We start from the raw sequence: 26739 nt of genomic DNA on the forward strand, positions 1-26739 counted from the left end.
CGCCACGCAGTCAGCACCGTTTATACCCATAGATAAGAGACATTCTTATTTGCAGATCAGTCACGCAATCCTCAGTTCAAATAAGACAGCATCAGAGAAACTACCAGAGCTTTCTACCACTAGGGGACACACTGAACAAATACACAAAACTACAGTGACCACTAGGAAAGATACTAAACAGTTAAGTGTACATAAGTAGGTATAAGCAGACTCCAGGATTGGCAAAAATCTGTGTTAAGGGTAACCAATATTTTCAGAGACTCAGGTGGTGGGGTATCAAGTTTTAGGATAAAAAGTTCGGAAGGTGGCATTGTAAGGCGGGTAGATCAAAGTGCCCAATTGCAAGGACGCATTGCTTTACGCAAAGCAACGTAAAGTGAGGTCTCCACTTTGGATTTAAAGGGCTAATTGAGATCATTATTGTCATATTTACTGAGATACAGTGAAAAACTTTGGCATGTATGCCATCCAGACTTATCATTTCAGACACTAAGATAGTACAAAAAAATGTCTGCAGGATATAGCATCAAATTACAGTGCAGAGAGACAAATAAGTGTGAGTGGATGATGAGGTAGATTGAGAGATAGTTCAGTAGGTTATTCAACAGCAGGATAGAAACTGACCTTGAGCCTGGTGTTACATGTTCTTCAGTTTTTTTTATTTTCTGCAAAATGGGAAGAGGGGACAAGAAAGAAAGACTGGGGCGGGAGGGGGTCTTCATTATTCTGGCTGCCTGAGTGCAGACTGAGTCAACAGAGAGGAAGCTGGTTTGTGTGAAGGACTGGGCTGTGTTCACAACTCTGCAATTTCTTGCGTTGCTGGGCAGTGAGAAAGAGTCCAAATAGTGAAAAGCAAGAAGCAGTGGTAATCCAAACAGACAAGTGGATCCTTGTCCGTAGATCCTTAAAATGCCATGCAGCACTGGTGAAGATCATCAAAAAGCTTATTGACATGCTGCTTTCCCAGTGGGATGGGGTGGCACTGTAGCGTGATGCTTTACCTCACCAGTGACAGGGTTCAAATCCCACTGCTGTCTGTAAGGAGTTTTTACATTCTCCCTGGGACTGAGTGGGTCTCCCGTTACATCCCAAAGACATGCAGGTAAGTAGGTTAATTGGTCACATGGGTATAATTGGGTGGCACAGACTCGTTGGGCTGGGTGGACCTGCTACTGTGCCATATCGCTATAAATAAAGTTATATTAGTATTGGCTCATACAAACCGGAAGCACTGTGGTGAGCTCCAGGAACCAGAAGCTCAAATTCCTAGCCAAGCTTTTCAGGAGAGGTTAGGAAATTCTTCTACATACACAGAGCAGTAGAAACTTGGAACCCTTGTTAACTTTAAATCCAAGACTGGCAGATCTTACGGAGTCTTGATCATGGCTGGTGTGTGGAGCTGAGTCACAAATCGTCTCACTAAATGACGGATCATGTTCGAGGGCTTAGTGTTCAAAGGTCAAAGTAAATTTATGATGCAAGTATGTATTTGTCACCATTCACTTCCTAGCAGGCATTTATAGGAAAAAACTACAATAGAATTTTACCAAGAAAACTACACATAAGAACATAAGAAATAGGAGCAGGAGTCTGGCCTGTCAAGCCTGCTCCACCATTCAAATAAGATTATGGCTGACCTGGCCATGAACTCATCTCCACCTACCTGCCTTTTCCCCATAACCCAATTAAGGGGAAAATAAGCCCTACCCAATTAAGGGGAAAATAAGCCCTACTATGCAAAAATCTATCCAACCTTGTCTTAAACAGACAAAGGCTGACAAACAACCAATGTACAAAAGACACTGTGTAAATGAAAATAATAAAGAGTCTTTGACAGTGATTCTATAGGCAGAGTTGTGGTGAAAGAAGCCTGAAGGTTGTAGGGTAATTACTTCCTGGTGTGGAATCTAAGATTCCTGTATCTCCTGCCCAATGGTACTAGTGAGAAGAGAGCATGGCCTGGATGGTGGGGTCCAAGTAAATACACTGAATGGTGGGGAGGGTTTTGCTTCTGATGGACTTGACTGTATCCACCACTTTCTGTAATCTTTTCTAATCCTCACCATACCAAGCTGTGATACAAACAGTTAGGATACCTACAGAAGTTTGTCAGGCATTTTTTTGGTGATAAGCTAAATGGCCTGCGATTGTTCCTATATTCCCTTCCATGGGATTTGTGCAAGATTGCAGGGTTTGAGAGCAGCAGAGGTACAACATTGTGGCCCAGACAGCTAGCAGAGAGGGGAAGGCCAATGACCAGAAATGAAACTCAGTGCAGAAATGTTACTGCGTCACCATTCACCATGCAGATCAGAGGAGATATTTTGTCCACACTAACTTTTAGCCAGAGGATGAAGTAGCAGTGTACGAGTGAGGTCAAGATTATAAGCACAACAGTAAATCAAGAGATCGGTCAGGACAGGTTCTTTCCACAGATGAGACCAACTCCCTGCCACGCTGCTGACTGCTAACAGCATCACAAAGTTCAGAGTGTGCCAGCCTTTTCAGGAAATATGACTGAAATTTGAGAGGAGCTTTTTTAAAAAAATTTGCAGACACCTGGAACATTCTCTTGGCTAAGCGTTCCCGGCACTACAGAGTGCACATAGAAGAAAACTGCATTTCCCCCAAGAGCTCTGTGACAACCAACATGATAAAACAATTCCCCACTGTAACAAATGGCTTTCATTGACCACAGTTTAGCATCCAGACCATCGAGGGCATTCTTGTTTAGAACCAGGAAAGGAAGTTTTCAGCACAAAAGAAGATATCAACAGGTTAACTTTTTACTAGTACATTTCCTGTACACTCGCGCGCGCGCACACACACCCACACTTTCAGACGCACCGGCACTAAGTGAATGACTCCTTCAGAATTCAACAAGCAGTTTCCAACACCCACCCAGCACCCCGCCTCAGAAAAGCTGTTAACAAGCACTACGTGAATAAAATAAAGGGTTGGCCTTACCAGGAAACGCAAACTTTGATCCTATCTGGACATGTTACTGCCGGAGAGGCTCACGAGGCGACAACAGCAAGTGCGAAGCGAACCCTCTCGAGCTCGTACTGTGCTATCAGTGACCCTGTGCACTCCTGATTCTCGTCCGTGTATGCGTGCACAGCACTGACTTTGCTGACTGGACTTTGGCAGCTTTGAGTTTTTTTTAAACCTAGTCACCCTGACAAAAGAGGAAACGTGTCACTTCAGTTGAGGGCCCTCCCTAGACAGGAAATCTCTCGTTCTGTTTGTTCACTGTGTGAGCCAGGGCTCCCTGTGCTGGCTGCATTTTTTTTATCCCTCCCACAACATGAAAAGAATAGAATTCCTGAATGTCTGCGGTGATTTTGAACTTCTGTGTTGGCTTCCTTCTGGTACAGTTTCAAAAGACACAGGCCAAGTAGGTTTCCCTTAATCGAACGGTTGAGCTGTTGCCTTCACCCAGCGTCTGTCTGACCCCCGCTCCACGCAGTCTATCCAGCAAGGTCCAGCCTCCACAGTGGAGAACAGTCAGTCCTCGGCCATCAAGCTGCTCGGTTACTTCACGGCACTGCCGCTCACCTACAGCTGGGAGGTGGGGACGAGGATGAGGATGAGGCTGATCCCTGGCTTCAGAAGCCAAGGGGTTCTCCCCCGACTACGTCGGGATGTGAGCTGCTCACTCTACGGTGAGTGTCCGGAGCAGAATGGAAGCAGCTGGTTGTGATTCAGGGTGATTATCTCCTCACATTGGCAAACACGCACCTTCTCTTGTTGCTTGGGGGGCTCTCACTATGTAACTGCAAGAAACCAAGCCACGAGTTAGCTTTCTGCTCCCTTCCATACAAGCTGAATAGAAGCATAGAGCCTTACAATACAGAAACAGGCCCTCTAGCACATCTAGTCCAAGCCAAACAGTTATACTGCCTAGTCCCATTGACCTGCACCTGGGTCCATAGCCCTCTGTTACTCCTCCCATCCATGTACTTATCCGAACTTCTCTGAAATGTTGCAATCAAACCCACATCCACTGGCAGCTCGTTCCACACTCTCACCACCCTGAGAGTAAAGAAATTCCCCCTCAGGCTCTTCGTAAATATTTCATCTTTCATCCTTAAAGTTATGACCTCGAGTTCTAGTTTCATCCAACCTCAGTGGGGAAAAAACTGCTTGTATTAACCCTGTCTGTACCCCTTAAAATTTTTATAGCTCTTTAAAATCTCCCCTCATTTTCCTATGCTCCAGGCAATAAAATGACATGCTATTTAACCTTTCCCTATAACTCAGGTCCTCAGTTCCCTGTAACATCCTTGTAAATTTTCTCTGTGCTTTTTCAATCTTATTGACATCTTTCCAGCATGTGACCAAAGCTCCAAATTTGGTCTCACTAACATCTTATACAACCTCAACACAACATCCCAACTCCTGCAGTGATAAAATCCACGTCTCTCACTACCTCCCACCCCTGATATCTATTTGCCTCAGTTCCGGCCTCAATGCCTACAACCACTCAGTTACATAGCTGCTAAGCTCCAAACTACATTCCCTTACCAACTACACCCCTCTACTTCCTCCTCAAAAGACGATAGTTAACATCATGCTCTCTAATCAAGATTTAGATTTTATGTCCTTTTGTCCACTCTTGTGGTCTGTGTCGTGAGATGCTCTGCCACACCTTGTGACATTAAAGGCAGTTTTTTTATTGCTGGTGTGGGACAGTAGGACACTGGCTGGCTTGTGAACTAAATACAGAGAGGATGCACGACAAATTGAAATAAAGTTCATTACTCTAAGTAGATGTACAGTTTATAGGTTTAGAGCAAAGGAAGAAGAGATCTGGAGGGGATTTGAGGAAGAATATATTTCATCCAGAGGGTGGCTGGAATTCTGAAGGCAGAGCCTCTTGCAAGGTTTAAACAACAGTTCAATGAACGCTAGAACTGTATTTCTCACTCTGTCTGGATGCATCGTGGCTTGGTTTGACAACTGCTCTGCACAGAGTTGTGGACACAACTCAACACATCACAGAAACCAACTGTCCCTGGACTCCCTCTGTACTTCTCGCTGCCTCTAAAGCAGCCAGCATAATGAAAGACCCAACTCACCTGGGACATTCTCTCTTCACCTTTCCAATCGGGAAGCCTGAAAGCTTGGACCACCAGGCTGAAGGACAGCTTCTACCCCGCTGCTATCAGACTTCTGACCAGACACTTGTACGATAAGATGAACTCTTGACCTCATAATCTACCTCGTTATGATCCTGCACTTTATCCTTTCCCTCACTGCGTTTTTTCCATAGCTTTTAAACTGTATTCTGAATTATTATTGTTTTACCTTGTTCTAAATCAATGCACTGTGTAATGATTTGATCTCTATGAATAGTAGGCAAGACAAGCTCTTCCCTGGATCTTCATAATGTGACACTCAAAAATCAACACAAACACCAAATGTCAAGGTATAGGTGGACCAAGCACTGATGAATGGGATTAGGAGAGATGGTCGGCAGATTTGTAGTGGGGTGAAAGGGCCTGTATTGATGCTGCGTCACTTTACAAGATTAGCAAAATCAAGGGCTGGGTCCTTCCGGCGCTCAACAAACCAGTAGGAAACACTGCCTACACTCACTGAAACTTGATGCTCTCCCCACCAGGCTTCTGATTGCCAAGTAGCAGTCGCACTGTTGATAAAGAAATCCAGGCCTCCTTAGAGAGCCGTACCATTGATAAAGCCCAGATCTCCTCAGACGGCTGCACCATTGAAAAAAAGCCCAAATCTCCTTAGATGGCCACACCGTTGATAGAGAGCCCAGATCTCCTCAAATCGCCACACCGTTGATAGAGAGCCCAGATCTCCTCAAATCGCCACACTGTTGATAGAGAGCCCAGATCTCCTCAAATCGCCACACCGTTGATAGAGAGCCCAGATCTCCTCAAATCGCCACACCGTTGATAGAGAGCCCAGATCTCCTCAAATCGCCACACCGTTGCTAGAGCCCAGATCTCCACAAATCGCCACACTGTTGATAGAGAGCCCAGATCTCCTCAAATCGCCACACCGTTGCTAGAGCCCAGATCTCCTCACTCAGCCGTACTGTTGATAGAGAGCCCAGATCTCCTCAAATTGCCACACCGTTGATAGAGAGCCCAGATCTCCTCAAATTGCCACACCGTTGATAGAAAGCCCAGATCTCATCAGCTGGCCGCACCATTGATAGAGAGCCCAGATCTCCTCAAATCGCCACACCGTTGATAAAGAGCCCAGATCTCCTCAAATCGCCACACCGTTGCTAGAGAGCCCAGATCTCCTCACTCGGCCGTACTGTTGATAGACAGCCCAGATCTCCTCAAATCGCCACACCGTTGATAAAGAGCCCAGATCTCCTCAAATCGCCACACCGTTGCTAGAGAGCCCAGATCTCATCACTCGGCCGTACTGTTGATAGACAGCCCAGATCTCCTCAAATCGCCACACCGTTGATAAAGAGCCCAGATCTCCTCAAATTGCCACACCGTTGCTAGAGAGCCCAGATCTCCTCAAATTGCCACACCATTGATAGAGAGCCCAGATCTCCTCACTCAGCCGTACTGTTGATAGACAGCCCAGATCTCCTTAAATCGCCACACCGTTGCTAGAGAGCCCAGATCTCCTCACTCGGCCATACTGTTGATAGAGAGCCCAGATCTCCTCAAATTGCCACACTGTTGCTAGAGAGCCCAGATCTCCTTAAATCGCCACACCGTTGATAGAGAGCCCAGATCTCCTTAAATCGCCACACTGTTGCTAGAGAGCCCAGATCTCCTCACTCGGCCATACTGTTGATAGAGAGCCCAGATCTCATCAGCTGGCCGCACCATTGATAGAGAGCCCAGATCTCCTCACTCGGCCATACTGTTGATAGAGAGCCCAGATCTCATCAGCTGGCCGCACCATTGATAGAGAGCCCAGATCTCCTCACTCGGCCACACCGTTGATAGAGAGCCCAGATCTCATCAGCTGGCCGCACCATTGATAGAGAGCCCAGATCTCCTTAGATGGCCGCACTGTAAAGCTGTCAGTGCTTTGTAACAATCTTAAGACACTCATTCAAATTGAAGCAAATATTATAAAAATTAAAGACAATGGAGAAAAGAACTACCAAGATATAAGAGCATACAGACAGAGGAAGGTTTCAAAGACCGTGGGCCTTGAGAAAGTGTCTGGAGATCTATAAAATGCTCAATGGCTTAGATGAATGTCTTTATTTAAAAGATACTCCTTAAGAAATCTAATCGGGAATTAAAAAGAAAGTTGTTTACCCAAACAGTTGTCGAAAAATGAACCTACAGACAAAGGTTAAATGAATAAAAAGTGGGGGGGGAATCTCATTGGAACTTAATTGAATATTGAAAGGCCTATTAGAGGTAGAGGAGATGTTCCCTAAAGTGGAGGAGTCTAGGCGCATTATCAAGGACAGCACAGAATTGGAGGACTTCCGTTTAGAACAAAGACAAGGAGGGATTTCTTGAGCCAGAGAGTGCTGAATCTGTGGAATTCATTGCTACAGATGGCTGTGGAGACTAAGTCATTGGGTATATTTATAGTGGAGGTTGATATGTTCTTGATTAGTAAGGGAGTCTAAGATTCAAGGAGAAGGCAGAAGGGGCTTGAGAGAGATAGTAAATAAGTCATGATGGAATGGCAGAGTGGACTTGATGGGCCAGATGGTCTAGTTCTGCTCCTATGTCTTATGGGAAAAACGTCTCATTTTTACTATGTACTGCACCAGCAGTGACTTGACTTGACTTGATGGGAAAAGAGGATTATGCCAGTAGATTTACAGTGAGGAAGAAACTTGGCTGGAGCATAAAGTCTAGCATTGCCTGGTTGAGCCAAATAGCCTCTTTTGTGCTCTTTGGATTTGATGCGTAATTAAAACAAAATCCTTAAAATATCTGAAAGAACATTAAAAGTTTCACTGACATCACTACATTATTAAAATGCAAATTTAAAAGCTCCTAGGGCAAGGTAGAATCTTTGGAGGGAAATGGACAGTCAACATTTCAGACAAGATGAAGGGTCTCGACCCAAAACAGTGACCAATCCTTAGCATCCACAAGGGAAGGAGTACAAGCTGGCAGTTGATACATGTGTTGGATGGGGAAGAGGGGGATGGAGTTAGAAGCTGAGAGATGATAGGCAGAAGAGATAAAAGGGCTCAAGAAAGAATCTGATAGGGGGACAGTGTTTTGGGGGAGAAACCTCAATGACAAGGACCTGTGGGGATTGACATCCACTGGCAATTTGAAAAGTCCCTGAACCTTTGAAATCAGTATTAGAAAACCTGTCACCAGTGCTTAGTAATCATTCCTCTCTGCAATCTTTCCTCTTTGACCCTAACTTCAACCTCCCAGATCTCCCCATTCACAGCTGGGGCCAACTCTAACCACCAACTCCATTTCATACATCCTGACAATGGGGCTGTGAACTGCTTGCTCAGTCTCTGTACAAACACCACTGGGCTCAGTCTCCCATCTCCACTTCCATTCAATCACCACCATCACAAAGATCTCCTATTTCCATTTCCTCTACCCTGGTCATCTAGACTGAAAGAATTACTGACTGGCTCCCTGTGTCCACAATTATCTGGAATCACTCTCTCCCCCTCTCCACACAGTTTTGAAATCACTGTCTCGGTCTCCACACTGATTTGAAATCATTGTCTTCCAGTCGCTACGCTGATTGGGAACCAGTCTCTGTGTCCACAATGATCTGAAATCACTGCCTCCCATTTCCACTGTTTTGAAATGATTGTCACCCAGTGTCCACACTGATTTGAAATCACTGTCTCCCCATCACCACTGTTTTGAAATCATTGTCATGGAGTGTCCACACTGATTTGAAATAACCGTATCCCAGCATCTACACTGGTTTGGAATCACTGACTCCTGGTGTCCATGCTGATTTGGAATCAATGTCTCCCAGTTATTTACATGGATTCTGAACCTGGCAGTGTTTATATTGACGTTGACTCCATGCTGATGAACTGATTTTGAATCACTCCCCAAGTACATGAGTGTGATATTCCACACACACCCCATCCTCTCCGCGCATATTAATAAATAAATCACAGCTTCAGTCACAACCTCCTCTCCCTCATACCGGCTCGGGCGCTGATCCCTCCCGGTTGTGACCAGGCCGTGTCTCCATGGCGACGGGGCCGCCTCCCACACCCTTTGCTCCCCCACCCTACCTGTCTGTTTCCATGGTTACTCACCCTCTCCCCCATGCCTTCCCGGGCTCGTGACCCCCCTCTTCCTGCTCCTGCCCGGCGCGGAGCCCGCGCGCACGGAATAGACGTCAGCCAGCCACCAGCCCGCCGCGTGCCGGCGGAGAGCGCGCGCCGCCCACCCCGCGCACTGCCACTGGCCGGACGCTGTCACCTGACCTGTTCGCCGACGTGGCCGGCGACCCTCCGCTCCGATTGGCTCTTCCCGCCCACACCCCTCCGCACGTGACACCTCCCTCCCCGGCTTCGGCTGGATGGCAATGTCAAAGGTGAAGCGGATGTGTCTACGGGGGAGTTGGCGTAAGTTAAAAAAGTGACAATTTCACAGTGACATTTGACAAAATACATTTGTTCATTTCAAAATATTTTCGTATTCCACTAAAGATAAAGAAAAACAGCGTGGTTTTACAGCTGTTTTCATGAATTAAATCTCCAGGAAGCCCCTGACTACAGTTAGCAATCTTGGACGGGCAATGTTGTGTTGTTCAAAGTTGAAAGTAAAGGTAAGAGTAAATGTATGTGAACCTTGCAGGCTCCCACAAACAAGGAAACACAATATAATGCACATAAAACCACGTGCAACTTAGACTGACAAACATATTGTCATTCAACCGCCACCTAACGAAACAACATCCCTCACACAGCACATGAAGCAAAAATACCAGCAATAAATAAGTAAATCATAAAATATATTCCAGAAAATTGACGTTGAGTATAAGGTGCATTTACAACAGAAGTTTAAAATTTTTAAAAAATGTTACAGGTGATAAGACAGAACCATAGAAGGACATAGACATGGCCTTTTGGCCATGTAACCTACTCTAGAAACTGCCTAGAATTTCCCTAGCACATAGCTCTCTGTTTTTCTAAGCTCCATGTACTTATCTGAGAGTCACATAAATGACCCTATTATATCCACTTCCACCACCGCCGCTGGCAGTGAATTCCATGCATCTACCAGTCTCTGTGCGGAAAAACTTACCCCTGATATCCCCTCGGTACCTATTTCCAAGCACCTTAAAACTATGCCCCCTCGTGTTAGCCATTCCAGCCCTGGGAAAAAGCCTCTGGCTATCCACATGATCAATGCCCCGCATCATCTTATGCACCTCTATTACCTCTCATCCTCCATTGCTCCAAGGAGAAAAGGCCAAGTTCACTCAGCCTGTTCTCGTGAGGTATGCCCCAAATCCTGGCAACATCCTTGTGAATCTTCTCTGCACTCTATAGTATCCACATCCTTCCTGTAGTGAGGTGACCAGAACCGAACACAGTACTCCAAGTGGGGTCTGACCAAGGTCTTATATAGCTGTAACATTACCTCACGGCTCTTGAACTCAATGCCACCGTTGATGAATGCCAACACACCATACACCTTCTTAATAACACTACCAACTGCACAGCAGCTTTGAGTGTCCTGTGGACACGGACCCCAGGATCTCTCAGATCCACCACACTGCCAAAACTCTTACCAATATTATATTCTGTCTTGAAATTTGACCTACCAAAATGAACAACTTCATATTAATCTGGGTTGAACTCCATCTGCCACTTCTCAGCCCAGTTCTGCATCCTATCGATGTCCTGCTCTAACCTCTGACAGCCCTCCACACTATCCACAACACCCCCAACCTTTGTGTCATCAGCAAACTTACTAACCCACCCTTCTACTTCCTCAACTAGGTCATTTATAAAAATCACAAAGAGGAGGGGTCACAGAATAGATCCCTGCAGGGCACCACTGATCACCAATCTCCATGCAGAGCATGACCCATCTACAACCACTCTTTGCCTTCTGTGGGCAAGCCATTTCTGGATCCACAAAGCAAGGTCTCACTGGATCCCATGCCTACTTACTTCATGAAGGAGCCTTGCATGGGGAATCTTATCAAATGCCTTACTGAAATCCATATAGACTACATCCACTGCTCTACCTTCATCAATGAGTTTAGTCACATCCTCAAATACTGTAATTCAATCAGGCTCGTGAGGCACGACCTGCCCTTGACAAAGCCATGCTGACTGTCCCTAATCAGATTATGTCTCTGGGTGGTGGCAGGGCGTTCAACAGAGTCACGGCCTGGGAAAGAAGCTGCTTCCCAGCCTAACAGCCCTTGTCCTAATACTATAGAGGACAAATCGTGCAAATATTTTAAAAAATAAACAAATTGTACAAAGAACATGAACTGTAGCCCTGGGAAGTAAGTCTGTAGGCTGTGCAGTCAGTTCAGTGCTGAAGTGAGCAAAACCAGTCCAGGGTGCAGAGTGACTGCAGGACAACAATTACTCCCAAACCTGGCGATGTGGACCCAAGACTCCTGCCCCTCCCGCATGATGGCAGTTGTCAAAAGAGAGGGAGCTGGGTTGACAAGATGGGCTCAAGTGCGGCATCGTGGCTGGCGTGGAGCAGTCGGCTATAAACTCCGGTTTATTTTCCACTCTTGGCCTTCAATGCTTTAATCTTGCTCGATGCTTTAGTTGGTGCAGAGTAGTGAGGCTGAACTCGCAGGCCTCAATGTTTAATCTGGCCTGAAATCCACCCTGGCGATGGTCGGCCCTCCCCTTTGAAGTGCATTCCTAAGGATCAAGTTTGCCGAATCATTCAGGAGATTGTAAAATGGCTAGTTCATTTAAATCATTCAAAAGTACATTTCTTAAAGGAAAAATACAGGCTGCCGATTGCAACCTAGACAAAGTGATTGTAATCTAGTCAAGGTTTATCTAATAGAATATCTTCCAGTAGCACTTACACCCATGGTGATGAAGTGTTTGAGAGGCTGGTGATGGAACATATCAACTCCTGCCTGAGAGGTGACTTGGATCTGCTCCAATTTGCCCACCAGCACAACAGGCCCACAGCAGATGCCATCTCATTGGGTCTTCACTCAACCCTGGAACATCCGGATAGCAAAGATGCATACATCAGGATGCTCTTTATCGACTACAGCTCGGCATTCAATATTAACATTCCCTCAAAACTAACCAATAAGCTTTAAGACCTTGGCTTCAATCCCTACTTGGGCAATTGGATCCTCAGTTTCCTCACTTGTAGACCACAGTCAGATTGGACTGGCAACCACATTTCCTCCGTGATCTCCATCAGTACAGGTACACCACAAGGCTGTATGCTTCACCCCCTGCTCTGCTCACTTTACACTTATGAATGTGTGGCTAAGCACAGCTCCAATGCCATATTTAAGCTTGCTGACAACATTGCTGTCGTTGGCTGAATAAAAGGTGGTGACATATCAGCATATAGGAGGGGGATTGAAAATCTAGCTGAGTGGTGCCACAACAACGATCTCTCATGCAATGTCAGCAAGAGCAAGGAGCTGATTATTGACTTCAGGAGGAGGAATCTGGAAGTCCATCAGCCAGTCCTCACTCGGGGAATCAGAGGTGGAGAGGGTCAGCAACTTTAAATTCCTCAGTGTTATCATTTCACCTGATCTGTAAGTGCAATTACAAAGAAATGATGGCAGTGCCTCAACTTCCTTACAAGTTAGTGATGATTTGGAATGACATCTAAAACTTTGACAAACTTTTATAGGTGTGTGGTGGAGAGAATATTGACTGCAACGCACACAAAATGCTGGAGGAAATCAACAGGCCAGGCAGCATCTGTGGAAAAAAGTACAATGTTTCGGGCCAAAACCCTTCAGCAGGACTGGAGAAAAAAAAAGCTGAGGAGCGGATTTAGAAGGTGGTTGAGGGGAGAGAGAAACAGCAAGTGATAGGTGAAACCTGGAGGGGAAAGGATGAAGTAAAGAGCTGGGAAGTTGATTGGTAAAAGAGACAGAGGGCCATGGGAGAAAGAAAAGGGAGGAGAGCACCAGAGAAGGCAATGGGTGGGCAAGGAGATAAGGTGGGAGAGGTAAAAAGGGATAGGAAATGGCAAAAGGGGGGAAGATTGAAAAACCAATGCCATTAGGTTGGAGTCTACCCGAATGGAATATAAGGTGTTGTTCCTCCAACCTAACCTCATCACAACAGTGGAGGATGCCATGGATCATGGACATATCGGAATGGAAATGGAATTAAAATGGCAACCCAAGACATTGACTGTACTCTTTTCCTTAGATGCTGCCTGGCCTGCTGAGTTCCTCCAGAATTTTGTGTGTGCGTTGCTTGGATTTCCAGCATCTGCAGATTCTCTCTTGTTTGTGAGTATATTGCCTGGTTGTGTCACAGTCTGGTAAGGAACCACCAATGCCCTTTGAAAGGAAAATCCTACAGAAAGTAGTGGTTTTGGATCAGTCCATCACAGGTAAAGTCCTCCCCATCATTGAGAACATCTGTTTGGCGTGTTGTCAGAGGAACACAGCATCCATCACCAGGGACCCCCACCACCAGGACATGCTCTCTTCTCGCTGCTGCCATCAGGAGCCTCAGGACCCACACACCAGGTTCAGGAACAGTTATTACCCCTCAACAATCAGGTTCTTGAACCAGAGGAGATAACTTCACTCAACTTCACTTGCTGCATCATTAAACTTCTCTGGAGAAGAAGAATGCTGTTCTTGAACTATAGTTCAGCATTCAACACCATAATTCCATCCAGGCTCGGCAGGAAGCTCAGAGACCCCGGCCTTCACCCTACCTTGTGCAGCTGGATCCTGACAGCTGTCAGATCACCAGCAGGTGGTAAAAGTGGGCTCCCTCACTCTGCCCCTCTGACCCTCAGCACAGGTGCCCCTCAGGGCTGTGTACTAAGCCCCCTCCTTTACACTCTGTATAACCATGTCTGTGTCGCCACCCACAGCTCCAAACTGCTAATTAAATTTGCTGATGATACTATGTTGATTGGTTTTATCTCAAATAAAAATGGGGCAGTCTACAGAGAAGAAGTTATCACCCTGACACAAGGGTGTCAAGAAAACAACCTTTCCCTCAATGTGGCAAAAGCAAAGGAGCTGGTTGTGGACTACAGGAGGAATGGAGACAGGCTAACCTTTTCAATATCAATGGATCTACACATCAGCAAGGATCTCACATGGTCTGTATGTGCTGGCTGTGTGGTGAAAAAAAGGCACAACAGCACCTCTCACCTCAAGACAGTTGAAGAAGTTTGGTGTGAGCCCCCAAATCCTAAGGACTTTCTACAGGGGGTGCAATTGAGAGCATCCTGACTGGCTCCACCATTGCCTGGTATGGGAACTGTACCTCCCTCAATCACAGGACTCTGCAGAGAGTGGTGCGGACAGCCCAGCACATCTGTAGATGTGAACACCCACTATTCAGGACATTTACAAAGACAGGTGTGCAAAAAGGGCCCAAAGGATCATTGGGGACCCGAGTTATCCCAACCACAATCTATTCCAGCTGCTACCATCTGGGAAACGGTACCGCAGCATAAAAGCCAGGACCAACAGGCTCCGGGACAGCTTCTTCCACCAGGCCATCAGACTGATTAGTTCATGTTGATACAATTGTATTTCTGTGTTATATTGACTATCCTATTGTAATTACTATTTATTACAAATTACTATAAATTGCACATTTAGATGGAGACGTAACGTAAAGATTTTTACTCCTCATGTATATGAAGGATGTAAGTAACAAAGTCAATTAAATTCAATTCGGTTCAATTCACTGGCATCATGGAACTGTTCCCACAACCGATGGACTCACTTTCAAGGACTCTTCATCTCACGTTCTTCATATTTATTGCTTATATATTGATATTTATTTCTTTGTCTTTAGACCAACTCAAGACTTGACCTAAAACTGATGCTCCCATCAGGTGACTGGGTCCAAGATCACCTAATGTAGAAAGAGAATTGCCTGTAAGCCTATATCAGACATAGTAGCAATATTAGGCCATTTGGTCCATCAAGTCTGCTCTGCCTTTCCATCATGGTTGATATATTATCCCACCCCAGACCCATTTTCTGTCTTCTCTCTGAATCATTTGACACCTTTACTAATCAAGAAACTCTTGCCCTCTGCTTTAAATATACGCAATGGCTTGGCCACCATGGCTGTGTATGGTAATGAATTCAACAGATTCACCACCCTCTGACTAAAGAAATTCCTCCACATCTCTGTTCTAAATTGAAGTGCTGTTCTGAGGCTGTGCCCTCTAGTTCTGGATCCTCCCACTATTGGAAACATCCTCTCCAAATCCAATCTATCCAGCTTTTCCAATATTCAATAGGTTTCAATGAGATCCCCCTTCATTTTTCCAAATTCCAGCAAATACAAGTCCAGAGCTATCAAATGCTCCTCATACTTTAACTCTTTCATTCCCAGGATCATTCTTGTAAATATCCTCTGGACCTTCTCCAATGCCAGCATGTCCTTGTATAAGGGGCCCAAAACTGCTCACAATTCTCCAAATTTGGTCTAGCCAATGCTTTATAAAACCTCAGCATTACATCCTTGCTTTTGTACTCTATTCCTCAAAAGGAATTCTAATATTGCATTTGCCTTCATATTACCGTCTCACCCTGGAAGTTAACCTTTAGGGAATCCTGCATGAGGACTCCCAAGTCCCTTTGCACCTCTTATTTCTGAATTTACTCCCCGCACAGAAAATACTCTTCGCCTTTATTCCTCCTGTGAAAGAGCATGACCATACACGTTTCTACACTGTATTCCATCTGCCAGCCAGTTGTCCGTCCAAGCCCTACAACAGCTTTCCTGACCTCCCCAACATGCCAGGTCCACCGGGCCACATTTAGAGCACAGCTACTCAAAGCTGCTGCGCAGTTGGCAGTGTTGTTAACAACATTGGTAGGCAGTTTGCCTGCAGAGATGGAGACAGAGAAATTGAGAAAGGAGAGAGAGATCTCAGAAGTGAACTTAAGGACAGAGTGGAAGTCAGAGGTAAAGTTAATGAATTGGCAAGCTCAGCGTGGGTGCATGAAGCAGCACTAATTCCTTTGTCAATGTAGCACTGAAAGAATTGGGGAGCATTGCCAGGGAAGGCTCAGGATATGGATGCTTCCAAGTAGCAGGCATAGCTGGAGCCCATGGCTACTCCTTGAGTTTGGAGAAAGGGAAATTGTTGAAGGTGAGGACCAATTCTGCCAGATGGAGGGGGGTGGTGTTTGAGAGGAACTGGTGGGGTCTGTTGTTGAGAAAAGAACAGAGATCTGAGAGCTTAGATTCCTCCTTCCCCAACTCCTTACCTTTTCCACCTAACACCGCCCAGTTTCTTACACAAAATGCTGGTGGAACGCAGCAGGCCAGGCAGCATTTATAGGAAGAAGCACTGTCGACGTTTCGGGCCGAGACCTGACGAAGGGTCTCGGCCTGAAACATTGACAGTGCTTGAATTTCCAGCATCTGCAGATTTCCTCTTGTTCCCAGTTTCTTACTTCACTCCCCCTCTGGCTGCATCTATCACCTTCTGATTGTACTCCTTCCCTCCCCCCCCCCCACACTTTCTTATCGTGGCATTCCTTTCTTGCCCCGAAAGGATGACTGTTTATTAATTTTCTTCCTTTCCAGTCCTGGTGAAGGGTGTCAGCTTGAAACAATGACTGTTTATTTATTTCATAGATGCTATCTGACCCACCGAGTTCCTCCAGCATTTTGTGGGTGTTGCTCTGGATTGCCAGCATCTGCAGAATCTCTTGTGTTTATCTTTAAGTTTTAAGACAGTGGTGGATAGCGATAAGTCTGGGGCTCGTGGGAAAGCACTAAGTTTAGGGAGGGTAGATTGCGACAGGCATTGGGAGAGATAAATGGGAACAACTGTTAGCGGGTAAGCCCTCATCAGACTCGTGGGAGTTGTTCAAGGAGCAGGTGATCAGAACTCAAGACCGGCATGTTCCAGTCAGCAGGAAAGACAAGGATGGCAGGAGTAGAAAACCTCGGATGATGAGAATGGTTATGAATTTAGCCAAAAAGTAACAGGAGTGTGTCAGGTTTAGGAAGATAAAATCAGACCGAGCCCTTGAAGAACATAAAGAAAACAGGACAGAGCCCAAGACAGGGTCAAAACGAATGATAAATATACTTGGCAAGTAGAATTGAAGATAATCACAAGAGTTTTGTCCTTGCATTAAAAACAAATGGATAACTGGAGACAGTGGGTAGGATGATAAGGAAGGAAATTTCTGCTTGGAGTCAGAGAATACGGGAGAGGTACTAAGTGAGTACTTTGTGTCAGTGTTTACCAAGGAGAAGGACATGGGAATTAATAATAGTCTGGAACACGCCAATGTGCCAGGACATTTTAAGATCAGGAAGGAGGCGGTGCTGGGTCTTTTAAAGAGCATTAAGGTGGATAAATCCCTAGGGCTTAATGGGATCGATTCTATGTTATTGAAAGAGGCAAAGAGAGGAGACTGCAGGGGTCTTGAGGAAGGTCTTTGTATCCTCTGTAGCCTCAGGAGAGGTCCTGGAGAGGAGGAGAGAATCCAATATCATTCCATGGTCAAGAAGAAAAATACGTAGATTCCAGGGAATTATAGCCCTGTGAGCCTGGTATCAGTGGTTATCAGAATCCTAGGATTCATGCACATTTGGGAAATACATGAGCTAATTAAGGATAGTCAGCATGGCTTTATGTGGGATGGGTCTTTTGACTTCCGTTTTGAGGAGGTGATGAGGGTGATTGATGCCGTCTACATGGATTTTAGGCAGACATTTGACAAGGTTCCTCATGCAGAAGATCAAGGCATTTGGGATCCGTGGTGACTCGTTAGTTTGGATTTAGAATCATATTACCCATTGTGGACCACCCCTATCGCAGAGGGTAGTGGTGGAAGGACGTTATTCTGGTAGGACGTCTGCGACTCGTGCTGTTTGTGATGACTTGGGTGAAAATCTAGCTGGCTGGGTTAATAAGTTTGCAGGTGTCACGGAGATTGGTGGAGTTGTGGACTGAGGGCAGTACCAGATGATACAACAGGAACACTGGCAGAGAAATTGCAGATGGTGTTTAATCTGGGGAGGAATGAGGTGCTGCACTTTGGGAGGTAAGATGTAAGGGGGAAGTATACAGTTAATGGTAGGACATTTAATAAGACTGATGCACAGAGGGGTTTTGGAGTCCAAGTTCAAAGCTCCCTGAAGGTGACCACACAAGTTGAGATGATGTTAGTGTCATGCTTGCCTTCTTTGGTCAGGAGTAAAAAATTCATGTGGCGGCTGTATAAAACTTGGCTTCGGCCACACTTGGATGCAGTAGATTGGATCAGATATTAGTCTCGAGGGAGAAGCTAGAGAGTGGGAGCAGATGGTTGCTTCTCTGACTGGGGGACTGCAACTGTGACTGTGACTAGTGGTGTGTCACAGGGATCAGTGTTGAGTCCATGTTGTTTGTCATCTATATCAACGATTTTAAAAATTTTGTTGAGGTACAGTGTGGAGTGGGGCCTTCCGGCCCTTGAAGTCTTGCCACCCAGCAATCCCTAGATTTAACCCTAGCCTAATCACCGGACAATTTACAATGACCAATTAACCTGCCAACCAGTATGTCTTTGGACTGTGGAAGGAATCCAGAGGAAACCCACGTGGTCACGGGGAGAACATACAAACTCCTTACAGACAGCGGCAGGAATTGAACCTGGGTCTCACAAAGTGTTGTGCTAACCACTACGCTACCATGCTGCCCCATGGTCTGGTTGACAGAGTGGTAAACTGAATCAGAAAGTTTGCTGGTGACACCAAGATTGTGAGTGTAGTGGACAGCGAGGAAGACTATCAGGATCTGGACCAGCTGGAAAAATGGCAGATGGAATTTAATGCAGACAGTTGTGAGGTGTTGCACTTTGGGAGGACACCGTGTAGGTCTTACACGGTGAGCAGTAGGGCACTGAGGTGCGGTAGAAGAGAGGGATCTGGGAATACAGGTCTATAATTCATTTAAAGTGGTGTCACAGGTAGACAGGGTTGTAAAGCCAGCTTTTGACACATTGGCCTTCATAAATGAAAGTATTGAGTACAGGAGATGGAATGTTATGTTGAAGTTGGTGAGGCCTAATTAGGAGTATTGTCTGCAGATTTGGTCACCAACCTACAGGAAAGATTGGATGATTGTAGAGAAAATTTATAATGATTTTGCCAGGTCTAGAGGACTTGAATTATAGGGAGTGGTTGAACAGGGTAGGATTTTATTCCCAAGAGTGTAGAAGAATGAGGGGAGGTATACAAAATTATGAGGGGTATAGATAAAGTAAATGGAAGCAGTCCATTTCCCCTGTGGTTGGGTGAGCCTTGAACTGGAGGTCACAGGGTTAAGGGTGAAAGGTCAAATGTTTCAGGGCAACATGGGGGGGAAACTTCCTCACTCAGAGGGCCATGTGCAGAATGAGCTGCCCGTGAAAGTGGTGGCTGCGGGTTTGATTTAAAGCAAATTTGGAAAAGTACCTAGATGGAAGGAATATGAACAGTGATAGTCCAGGTGCAGGTTGATGGGACTAGGCAGATTTGACACTGAATAGATGGGTCGAGTAGCTTGTTTCTGTGCTATCGTGTTCTCTGACTGAGAGGTTTACCAGGATACTGCTTGGATTAGCTATTGGCTGTAAGGACTAGTTCAGTTGTTTTCACTGGAGAGGTGGAGGCTGAAGGAAGACCTGACAGAAGTTTATAAAATTATGAGAAAGGTACCCTCAGAGCCACTTTATTAGCTACGCACCTGTATACCTGTTCTCTTTTAATGCAAATATCTAATCAGCCAATCATGTGGCAGCAACTCAATGCACAGAAGCATGCAGACATGGTCAAGGGGTTCAGATGTTGTTCAGAACAAACATCAGAATGGGGAAGAAATGTGATCTAAGTGACTTTGGCCATGGTTGGTGCCAGATGGGGTGGTTTGAGTATCGCAGAAGCTGCTGATCTCCTGGGATTTTCATGCACGACAGACTCTTAGAGTTTACAGAGAATGGCACGAGAAAGTAGAAACATCCAGTGAGCAGCAGTTCTGTGGGTTCTCTCATCACACTCATTGTGATGAGTTCTCTCATCACACCTTGTTAATGAGAGAGGTCAGAGGAGAATGGCCAGACTGGTTCAAGCTGACAGGAAGGGAACAGTAACTGAAATAACCACATGCTACCACAGTGAATGACGTGCAGAAGAGCATCTCTGAACACACAACACTCCAAAGCTAGAAGCAGATGGGCTACAGAAGCAAAAGACCACGAAGGTACAGTCAGTGGCCACTTCATTAGGCACAGGAGGTACTTAGTAAAGTGGCCATTGAGTGTAGATGTGATAGTCATTTTCCCGGGGTAGAAATGTCAAGTACAAGGGCCCAATGAAAGAAGGGCTGTGTAAAGAAGACGTTCGATGCAAGAGTTTGTTGTTCATGGAGAGTGATGTGTGCCTGGAAGGGGTTACCAGGTGTGGTAGTGGAGTATTGATGTTTAGAGGCTTTTGGACGGTCACGTTAATGTGCGGGGAATAAAAGGATCAGGATCATCTACAGGCAAAAGAGATTTAGTTTAATTTGGCTTAAATTCAGTCCTGGTAAAGGGTCTCGGCCTGAAATATTGACTGATTATTCTCATCCATAGATGTGCTGCGTTCCTCCAACATTGGTGTGTGTTGCTCCAGATTTCCAGCATCTGCGCAATCTCTGGTGTTTATACTTCAATTTGGCGTTGTGTCTGACACAGACCTTGTGGACTGAAGTTCCTGATCATGTGTTGTGCTATCCTGTGTGCTAACCAACCATGTTTTGCATCTTAGTAATGTGGTACCATCTGGGTAATCATCTGTGGTAATCAATTTAGTTGAGGGAATACAATTGACTGAAGCTTCTGAATTCCTGAATTCTTTAACAATCCGTCCCAGAGAGCGGGCAGAGCTGCAGTTTAACTTCTCAGAATGTCCGTACCTCACAGGGAATTGTCATCCTGGAACATATACTTGCTTCTCTGGAGAGACATTGGACACCCACCATCTGGACAGTGCTCTCTTCTTGATGCTGTCATCAGGCAGGGGGTACAGGCGCCTGATGACCCACACCTCAAGGATCAACAATTTCCTCTGCCCCACTGCCATCAAGGTCTTGAACCTACCTGAAAACTCAAACACTACCTCTGGTTATGTTTTCCCTCTCTCTTTGTCTTGCATTAATGTCATGTTTATTTTGTATTCGTGTAAATTATGTATAATTTCTGTTGAAGTTCATAAACTCATGTTTGTCCTCATCTTCAAATGTACAGTGCTGTTTCTGCAGAGAGCTAAATTTATGTGGCATTTGAACCCTGTGGATTCTGTATAATACGCAGTGACAACAACAAACGGCAGCTTGTCACACTTGGCCAGAGGCACAAGTATTCCCAAATGAACTATAAATCTTTACTTCTTGCATTGATTTGCCCAGTTCGTCTTGTTTTACACGTTGGTTGTTTATCAGCCTCTGTTGATGTTTAGGTTTTGTTACGTACTCGTGACACGTGACAATGGTACCCTTGTCACGTGACTGGGATTGAAGCGCTACTGGACTTGAGGTAATGGTCTTGTGATGGTGGAGTGACATCATTTTCCTGCCAGTAGAGGTCATGTGACAGTTTTTTTTACAGGGTATAAAAGGAGGGGCAGTTCGTGGCTGGATTTGCCCTGTTGACTTCATGCCACTGCGTGATTTAATGTTATGACGCAGTTTAGTTGAAAGATGAAGTTTTATCTAATGCCTAAAGTTTAAAAGGTCATTGCCAGCGGTTTCTCTACAATACTGCTAGTTGAGAATCAGTGAAGAGTGAAGATCGGAGTTCAGGTGTTAAAGATCGAGGAGAATCGATTTCAATGGTGAAACAGGTTCGACCTTGTTTGATCCTTATTCGGAAGGAATTCGTTGACTGTTCTCGTGTTAATCCCTGTGAAATAGCAGAAAGGATTGGGAATAGTTCTGTAAAGGAAAGGTCAGTGCCTTTAAGCTGTTTTGTTTCGTAAATTCTTTGTGGGAAAAAGTTCGATCTTGGGAACCGAAGCAACACGACGGAAAAGAGAATTTAAATCGTCTTAAAAAGTCTCTCCCTTAAATGGATTTTGAGCATTTTGAACTTTTGGCAATACTACTTTGAAGAACTGTTTTTGCAACATCGCTTTAAGAACTGTTTAAGCTTCAATGCTTTTAAGAACTGTTCAAGCTGCCGCACAGCAGCTGACTTCCGGTTACGTCAGTGATTTGTTTACTTTTGGGGGGTTTGTTTTCAGTGTTTAATAAACGTGTTATTTGTTATATAAACCCCTGCCTAACTCATCTATTTATTGTTGCCTGAATCCGTAACAGTTTTCATAAATACTATTTATTTTCTTCAAGGAATCTCAAGGCAGTTACATACCTGTACATTATTGTTATTCCTCTCCGCGCCCTGTGGCACATCAGGCGGCAGCCTTGCCGTTTCTTTAGCATTTTTGTCCGTTTTGTTATGAGGATGAGTTGCTATCTCGATGCCCAGCCCAACACGGATAGGAAGTGTGCAGGGAGCCTGCTGGGTTTGAACCCGGAACCACTCGCCTTGAAGTCCAGTGTCCAGTGTGGATGCCACTACACCACTTTGTCCCAACGAACCCACGTCGCCCAGGCACACCCATATGACCTACTGACCCGATCGTCTTTGGACTATGGGAGGAAATCAGAGCACCCGGAGGAAATCCACACGGTCTCAGGCAGAGCGTTGAAACTCCGTACAGACAGCCGTGGGAATTGAACTCGAGTCACTGGTGATGCTGGAAATCTCCGTTCCTGTTCACACTTCTGTCAATGCCCAATTTTAAAAAGCTTTTGATGGAATCACCGGGGATTAGTGCAGATGTCTTTTCTGGTTGTGTTGGTCACAAGAATCTCTGGAGGTTTATGGTATGCTCTGTGCGCTGGAGTTCCTGAGGAGATGTTCGATTGTGAACGGAGAGGGTTCAGAAGACGTGAGCAGGGTAAGTCAGGACACTGTGCATCACAGTTCCCGAGGAGGCCTTGCGTTGTGTATAACTAGGCACCTGGCAAAAGGCCAGTAAGAAGCTATGTTTAAGGGAGTGGCAATTGTGTTTGTGTACGGAATTCAGGCTTGGCTCAGAGAGGCTTTGGTGAGGAGACATGAAGGCTGTAGGTAGATTTTATCATTTATCTTTCTTTCTTATCACACAGTTTGAGCAGTGGGAATGTCAGGTATGATAGTGGGATGTGGGAACGCAGGGAGAGCTCCACGCATCCAGCTGCAGCTTCTTTCAGACCATGTTCGGAAATTGGACTTGGACCTGGACGAGCTCCGGATCATTCAGGAGGCTGAGGGATTGTTTGACAGGACATACGGGGAGGCAGTGACACCCAAGGTGCAGGTGTCCATCAGGAAAGGGAAAGGAGACCCCTGTGGCCGTTCCCCTCAACAACAGGTGTACCATTGGGTGGGGTGGACTTAGGAGAGAAAGGCCACAGTGCTTAGGTCTCCAGCACTGAGTCTGGCTCCGTGGCTCAGAGGGGAAGTGGCAAGCTCTTGTGATAGGGGATTCATTCGTTAGAGGAACAGGCAGGAGGTTCTGTGGACCAAAACGAGATTCCCAGATGGTTTTTGCCTCCCAGGGTGCCAGGGTCAGGGACATCTTGGATCGAGTCCACAGAATTCTTAAGTGGGAGGATGAACAGCCAAAGGTCAAGGTCTACCATTGACATGGGCAGGGTGGGTGAGTTCAGGGAGTTAAAGGACAGGACCTCCAGGTTGTGATCTCAGGATTGCTACCCATGCCACGTGCTAGCGAGGCCAGAAATAGGAAGATCTCACAGTTTAATATGTGTTTAAGGAGTTGATGCAAAAGGGAGGGCATCAGATTTTTAGACCAATGGGCCATTCTGGATCGGATAAGAGTTTGTTTAGGAAAGTCTCCTTGATCAGTACGCAGAGGCCCCAACTAGAGAGTGCCCTACTACATCTCCTGTTAGGGGATGAGACAGGGAAGGTAACAGAAGTTTGGGTAGGACAACACTTTGCATCTAGTGATCATAATGCCAATAGTCCCAAGATAATTATGGAAATGGACTGGTCAGGTCCTTGGATTGTGATTCTAAATCGGAGAAAAGTTAATTGTGAATCAGAAAGGTTCTGGCAAGTGTAGGTTTGGACAGGATGTTTTCTGGCAAAGGCATACGCGGTAAGTGGGAGGCCTTCAAAAGTGAATTATTGAGAGTCGAGAGTTTGTATGTTCCTGTCAGAATAACAGGCGATGCTAATACATTTTCAAGAGAGATCGAGGCCCTGGTTAAGAAAAAAGAAGGTGCCTAGCACCTAGGCAGGAAGGAACAAATGAGGTACTTAGTATGAGAAATACGGAGAACACTCCAAAAGAAATCAGGAAGGCGAAAAGGTTATTCTAGCAAACAGGGTTAAGGAGAATCCCAGGGCCTCCAGAGGAAAAGGACTGCAAGGGACAAAATTGCTCCTCTGGAAGATCAGAATGGAGCTGAAAGAGATGGGGGAGATGGTTAATGGTTTTTTTGCGTCTGTATTTACTTAGGAGATGGACACAGAGTCTATAGAAGTGAGGCAAAGCAGCACTGAGGTCATGGACCGTGTACAGATTACAGACGAGGAGGTGTTTGCTGCCCTGAGGCAAATTAGGGTGGATAAATCCCCAGGGCCTGACAAAGTGTTCCCTCAGACTCCGTGGTAGGCTACTGCAGAAATTTCAGGGGCCCTAACAGAGGTACTTAAGACATCCTTTGCCACAGGTGAGGTGCTGGAGGATTGGAGTATAGCTAATATTATCTTTTTTTTAAGAAAGGCTCTAAGAATAAACCAGGGAATTATAGGCCGGTGAGTCTGACATCAGTAGTGGGTAAGTTGTTGGAAAATATTCTGAGGGACCAGATAGAGAAGCATTTGGGTGAATAGATATACAAGTGTTCGCATGGCTTTGTGCAGATAGCTTGTGTCTAACCAATCATATAGAGTTTTTCACAAAAGTTACCAGGAAAATTAATGAAAGAAAGGCAGTGGATGTTGTTTACATGGACTTTTGCAAGGCCTTTGACAAGATCCTGCTTGGGAGGTTGATCAAGAAGGTTCAGTCGCTTGGCATTCAGGATGAGGAAGTAAATTGCTTAGTCATTGTCTTTGTGTGAGAAGGCAGAGTGGTAGTAAATGGTGTCTCTGACTGGAAGGAATGTGACTAGTGGAGTGCCGCTAGGGCCCGTGCTGGGTCCTTTGAAGTTTGTCATCGATATCAGTGATCTGAATCACAATGTGATTAACTGAATCAGCAAATTTATTCATGACAAGAAGAATGAGAGTTTAGTGGACAGTGAGGAGACTGACTGAATGTGGACCTGCTGAACAAATGGGCTGAAGATTGGCAGATGGAATTTCATGCAGACAGGTGTGAGGTGCTGCACTTTAGAAGGGCAAACCCGGGAGGGACTCGCGTTGGTGAGGCCCAGTTTGGAGTAACGTGTGCAATTTTGGTCTCTACCTGTGGGAAAGATGTCAATAATGTTGGAGGGGCACAGTGAAAACTGAGAAGGAATTTGCCAGGCTTGAGGACCTGAGTGATAGGGAAAGGATGAATAGGTTAGGACTTTATTCCCTCGAGGGTAGAAGAATGAGGGAAGATTTGATAGAGATATACAGAATTATGAGGGTATAGTTAAGAGTAAATGCAAGCAGGCTTTTTCCACTGAGGCTGCATGAGACTAGAGTGAAAGGTGAAATATTTAAGGGGAAACATCTTCACTCAGGGTGGTGAGAGTACAGAAGTGGGGTCAATTTAAGAGAAATTTGGGAGGGGTATGTAGGACTATGGTCCAGGCGATGGAACTAGGCAGATTAATAGTCTGCACAGAAAGGCCGTGCTGTAGTGTTCTGTCACTCTAGTCGAAGTCCAAGCCACATTTAACTTCCACACCTGTCAAGAGCTACAAAGCTCACTCCCATGTCTTAGCTTCGTCCTATGGTATTTGGTGCTTGTGATGTGGCCTCCTGTAAGTCAGTGAGACCAGATGCAGACTGGGCAACCACTTCGCCAAACACCTCTGCTCTGTTCACTGACCGTCTACAGTTCCCAGCTGCAGCCATTTCAGCTCCCCTCCCCGTTCCCACACCAACAAGAGGGTTTGAGAGGGAAAATCGATGGCGGAGTAGACTCAGTAGGCTGAATGGCCTAATTCTGTTCCTGTGTCATAGCCTTACGGACATGTCTGTCCTCGATCTTCTCCGTTCAGGGTGAGGCCAAATGCAAACTAGAGGGACATCACCCCCCACGCTGCCTGGATAGACTGCACAGCAACGTGTACATTGAATTCTCCACCTTCAGGTATCCTGCTCTACTCCCTACAGGCCCTCTCATACACACCTTTCCTTTCAAACCGCAGCCCCCCCCCCCATCCGTTCTCTCCTCCACCCACTCCACTGGGTCCTCTCTTCCCCCTCCCACCATCGTTCCCATCTGCGCTCCTCACAAGTGCACATTCCACCTTCCTTTCCTATCAGACTCCACCATCTGTTGCCTCAGGCAGTGAGGTCTGACAGTGTGCCTCAGATCCCCTCTCCTTTAACCCAGATCCCCTGATCTTGGGCACTCCAAGTATCAGGAAGGGATTT

At 45.8% G+C, this 26739-nt stretch overlaps 1 protein-coding gene across 4 annotated transcripts in view; it reads right to left on the reverse strand.

Annotated features, from left to right (window-relative positions):
- The window catches only part of LOC140718494 (alpha-1,3-mannosyl-glycoprotein 2-beta-N-acetylglucosaminyltransferase-like), a 74519-nt gene extending 65159 nt beyond the window's left edge, over window positions 1–9360 (reverse strand). For 2 of the 4 annotated variants that reach the window (XR_012096726.1, XM_073032372.1), the window contains exons 1-2: window positions 9230–9360; window positions 2968–3776 (exon numbers count right to left, since the gene is read on the reverse strand). The gene's annotated coding sequence lies outside the window, so the exon portion shown is untranslated. Of the gene's footprint in view, window positions 1–2967; window positions 3777–5693; window positions 5712–9229 lie in introns of those variants that run through there. The other 2 variants (XM_073032382.1, XM_073032386.1) reach the window with 2 other exon arrangements.
- Between the last annotated feature and the right edge of the window lie 17379 nt (window positions 9361–26739).

This window comes from Hemitrygon akajei, chromosome 2 (genome assembly GCF_048418815.1).
Source record: "Hemitrygon akajei chromosome 2, sHemAka1.3, whole genome shotgun sequence".
NCBI lineage: Eukaryota > Metazoa > Chordata > Chondrichthyes > Myliobatiformes > Dasyatidae > Hemitrygon > Hemitrygon akajei.